This window comes from Lactuca saligna, chromosome 5, assembly GCF_052625555.1.
Source record: "Lactuca saligna cultivar CGN05327 chromosome 5, ASM5262555v1, whole genome shotgun sequence".
Classification (NCBI taxonomy): Eukaryota; Viridiplantae; Streptophyta; class Magnoliopsida; order Asterales; family Asteraceae; genus Lactuca; species Lactuca saligna.
The window spans coordinates 224,837,093-224,842,751 of NC_136421.1; positions in this window are offsets into that span (position 1 = coordinate 224,837,093).

Sequence of the window (5,659 nt, forward strand, 5' to 3'; positions counted from 1 at the left end):
TAGGGAACGTATGCGCCATTTGGACAATTTCAAGCAATTTGTCCAGGTGTTGCACGGTGAAAACAAGTCTTTTTCTTCACTGGGAAATTGTTTCTTCCTACCCTATGTGGCGTGTCCTCGCCTTGTCTCTTATTGTTCCCACAAGCATAGTTACAACAGGCACTCTGTTTCACTGGAATTGGTGGCTTGTATTTCTCAACAACAGTTTGATCAGAAGCAGCTGAGTTTGAAGCAACAGATTCAGAGCTCAAGGAGATTTTGGTTTGTTCAGTAGTGTTCTCCTTGTTCTCATCTTCTGCTACTTTACCTGCATATAAAGTAGAAACATTAGTATTTTCAACCTGAATACCTCCTAGCACAAATCCAGATGGTTTGCAAAATGAAGATGTTGTTGGATTAGTGTCTAAGTCCATAACTATTTTGGTATGTACTTGACCCGATGGTGCATGGTCCTTTTGGGTTGCCTTCACCAAAGCAACTTGATTGGAGAAATGAATAAAGAGAGAGAGGATAATATGATTTATTAATATGTTATAAGAATAATATATCAAAGGAGAAATCATATTTGTTTAATTAATATTGGTCAATAATTAATTAAGAATTAGTTTTGTGATCAAATGTAATTAATTAAACTAGAGGGGCTGATTTGTAAGTATGTGATAGTTACAAAATAAGGTAAGGATTATCTTATTTATATGGTGGACGAATTTAAGGTTGGAAAGCCTTAGAATTCGAGTATGATAAGGATTCAAGGATTATCTTATTGGTTGCTTAATGGATAATCAACTAGATAAGGATAATGACTGAAACCCTATCTCTACACCTATATAAACACCCCTAGGGTCATGAATTCGTGTATCCCTTCCCAAGAGGTCCTAGATACGAATTCTAACCTCTCACCTCTCTCTTTATACCTTCTCCATTTGCTTATGGTGTTCGTGAGCCATTAGAGGAGTGACACTTGTGACTCTAAGCATTCCAAAGTCAATCCAAGGTGGAGTTGTGATTGTTATTGCTATATAACAATCAAGGTATGTTCTTAAACCTAATTATATGTTAATGTAAATTTCCATATGTTAGAATTAGGGTTTATAGTCTTGGATTCAAAGCATGTACAATAGAGAAACCTAGATCCAAGCATTAGGGTTTGTATGAGCACATAGGATGTCTTATGACCAAAACCCATCAGTGGTATCAGAGCCTAGCTTGGTTTCAATTGTATTGATGCATTGTATAACTGGAAAATCGTTTTTTTGGGCTTTATGGCTGAGGAACTCGGCGAGTACCACAGTGTACTCGGCGAGTAGACCTCAACTCGGCGAGTACAGTGTGGTACTCGGCGAGTTCGAGCGTCAGATAATTCTTATATCGGGATTTCTTGCTGTTTTTGCATTTGGATAGTTACCTTATCATGTTAGATCAATATAAATCCGATTTTATGATATATATGACTATATTCTTGATCTAATTAAAGATAATTATCAATTAACAAGATAATTGTTTCCTTATAAGATAATTGATTAATTATTTTGAGTAAATTGATAAATTGTTTTGCAAGAAATCATTAAACAAATCAAATATGGATAATTATGTAACTAAATGTTAGTTTAGATTATTTGTTATTTGATCCTAGTTGTTATGAAAAGTTTCATATTTTCCCCTTTAGGTTTTATAGTTTAAATTTAAACCTAAAGTTTTGGAGTTTTAAAATTTAAATAGTTGAAACCCTAATATTTTGAAAAAGGTTTCAAAACTTGCCCTCAAGTTTTGGAATTTAAAAGTTGATTAAAGGTTTAATTAGAAATGTTAAATTCTAAAACCCTAGTAATGTTTTGAAAAGTTCAAATCACACCCTTATGGTTTTATTAATTAATTAAGGAGTATAGTTAAAAGAGGTTTAATAAATCCATAAAAGTTTAGGTTAACCTTTTATTTGGATTAAAAGTGTAATTGTTAAAGTTAACCATATAGTATTTTAAAAGTATAAAATACACCCTATACTATATATAACATTAAAAGTCTAACATTATATATATGTATGAGTAAAAGTCAGTCTTACCGTTAGTAGGCCTCATTCACGAAGCTGGTCTATAAGGGGTGTTTAAGGAAATTGCCTATAAAATGGCGATTGAATGGGTATCTACTCTTACCCACCGCACTCTTGACTAGTGGAGGGTCGTTAGCCGAACGGGTAGGATAGGACGAAACCTTCCATTATAAGTATAATGAAATACAAAGTAACTAAATGTTTTTCAATTTCCCAATCTTAGTTACTTAGTCAAAAGTGAATTGATGCAATTCCATGAAATTACACTTTGTGCCCTTGCGAAGACGTTAATGGAGCGTGTGTGGTTTACCGGCACACTAAATGGTTCTAAGCAAAGGTAGCAAAGGGTGACTCAATGTTTGTCATAGTTCGGTGGAGCGTGTGTGGTTTACCGGCACATCGAATAGGTGATTGTAACATGTGAGGGCACCATGTAGTTTGCATGGTTATTCACACCCGCTTTGTGATCCTCGGCATCCCAGTCACAAACAAGAGGGGCATATCGAGATTTAAACATGCCATTGAAATGTTCAATGAATCTCAAAGGATCTAGGAGTTTTCATAGATTTAAAACTTAAATTTCTTTTTCGTTTTTCATGGTGGAAATTAGTGAATCGTCATTCACTTACCTTCAAATGTTCTGCAATTTGGGTTACGGCATCCCTCTCCCGAGTTGTAGGATATTGTGTTGGGTCCTAGCCTTGGAATTTCATTTGGGTGATTTACCAAGGACTCAATCAATCAACTAACTTGAATTTGTTTTTCTCCCGATGTGAAAGTTCGACAACTATGGTCTTCTCAAATCCCGTGGAACAAGCATTCCACATGAAGATGATATTCCACAATTCGATCGAGGAACAAGAAATCATGCTTCACTTCCTCCTCCTCCTCCAACTATTCTCCCTAACCCACAAGATTGTAAAATTGAAATGTTCAATATCACTAAAGCCCTTTTGGCAAGTAAACATAAAGAGGGCAAGTCGGTGTGTGCACACGTCTTAGGGATGAAGTCACACATTGATAGATTAAGAATGATGGGATCCGTTGTCGGTGAAGCGATGGCTGTTGATTGGGTTCTTCAGTCACTTCCTAACTCGTATAGTGAGTTCGTAAGAGAGTACTATATGATGAACCGCGACGTGACCCTTATAGATTTCACCTATATGCTTATTGCTGCTGAATCAACAATGGTTTGGCGCAATAGAAAAGCAAAATTGATTGGTGAATCTGCCTTCAAGACCTCTATGGATATAGACAATGGCAATGAAAGACATGCAATGATCGAAAAGTTTGATCATAAGAGAAAGGCGATGTCTGAAGTAGTTCCATGTGTTGTTCCAAAGGAGTCAATTTGCTTTTATTGCTAAGAGAAGGGGCATTGGAGACGAAGTTGCCCTATTTACCTAAGAGATCTAAGAGATGGGAGAGTCAAAAGTATGACTACGCTTTAGGTAAGAATCCACTATCTAACTCCATTAAGTTCCTATTCATTGATTCTTAATACATGATGTGATAAGATTACATTTGAATGTTGTGTAGGATCGGTGAAAAGAAAGGAAGCTTGATAAGAGAGCAAGATGAATCTAATCACAAGTGATGGATCTCGGTCTCATGGACTTGAAGATTGGATTTTGAGCTTAGATAGTTATGATAGATTTGTTAGAAATTTTCTTTTTACATAGTTTTCAATAGATTGTGCATTGTAAGGACAAATGCTTTTCCGGTGCTTTTATAAATAAAATAAATTTTGTTTGACTTATTTATTTATTTATTTACTTTCTTGCAATGAAATCGTTTTGAAAATTGATGTTTGCATATTTCTACAACGAATGGATATGATTCTTAGTTATGGAAATGTCGAGAATTTACTAAATAGGAAGAGTTTCTCATCGCCCAAAGTTTCAAATTGGACCGAAACTTGGAATCATGCAACTTGGTTGCACGATGAATGAGAAATTTCATATTTTGGAAATTAGACTAATTCGTTGACAAAGTCTCAAGTAAAGGACTAGGAGATCGAGTACACAAAGTTGTGTGTTGATCAAGTTCACCATAAGAGTAACAAAGATATTCGTCATGATTTACTAAAGGCTTAGTAAACATGATTACACTTACAAGATTAAGTGTAATTTTGAATTGATTAAAGGGTTTAGATCAATAGCAAAACGAATAAGAAGAATCAAGTAGGCAGAAAGATAAGAGTTTCTCCATTCTAAAAAGAAGGGAGAGTAGCTTTTATGCTTTATGATAGGTCTTAATGATTAAGAACCATATCTCAATTGATCCTCTAATGAGTCTTGGTACAATTGTATGTCCAAGAAGAGGAATCAAAGATTGAAGAAATGGTCAAATCAAGAAGTCAATCATACTTCGTTCCAAAACAAGTCTTAAAGTTAAGATTGTGACATTGAGTGAATACTATTAAGAAGGTTTATAACATTCATCAATTGTGGAAAGTTGTGATGTCTTGGATAAGACAAAGACCAACTAAGACCAAAATTATGAAGTGTTTTGTTTTGATATAAGCTACACTAACTCTTGAATATTTGTTTATCAAAAAATGTTTTGATAAGAGAATCGTATATGTCAAGGAGTCAGTGGGAGTCTTAATAGTCTTGAAAAGTTTCAAGAACAAATCAAATAAACTTATTGATCATCACTAGCACACGAGTTGAGGTTTACAACCTACCGTGAAGACATTATTTTGTTTCTGTGCCAATCCAATCGAGTTAATTATGCATGTGAGTCCTATGAGTTCTCATTTGAATGCATAAAAGGCAAGGACCTTGATCAATGGAAAGAACATTGATAGGAAAAGGTGAGCTACTTAACTACTTGGAAGACGTGGTGGGCAGCTGTGCTACCATAAGACAAGAAATCAAGATTAAGAAAGTTCGATCCATATGAGTTTGTCTAACAAATTCACATGGATAGGAACACATACACCGTTTAAATCTAAGTGTCATAAGATTTCCTCCTTCATGAAAAATGATTGTGAGGAAATACTTTCACTAAGAAAGATTTTAAAAGATAGTGATTGTAAAATTGCATTCTCGAATTCGATCATGGTTACGGCATCCCTTTCCATAATTTGAATTGTGAGGTTTGGCAATTAGTCTTAATTGTTAAGACACACATATGAACTATCTAAGGCAAAAGTGTATAAGTTCAAGAAGCCTTGATAAAAGATTATCAAAGCACTAAGTATTAGAAACATGAACTTAAGAAATTCAATAAGTATTGTTTTTTTCTGAAAGTTAAGATGTTTATGAATACATGTCGAAGCTAGTAGGAGCATAAGTGTTATGTTTTATAATAATCATCATGATAGTGGGAGCATAAATGTTATGATTGTATGATTATTAAGACACGTATTGCAAAGTTAGCAATATTAATTATAGAAAACAAGAGTTAAACCTTGCAAAGTAGTAAGGGTTATAAAGTTGTTTTGCTATAATTAAGGGAGAGAATATTATGCTTCATTTCAAATCTAAAGGATTAGGTTGTGGAATGTTAATAAATTTAGTCAAAGGTACATAGTGTGTTCTTAAAATTTCGATTATGATTACGGCATTCCTCTTCACAATTCGAATTTTGAGAACATAACAAATA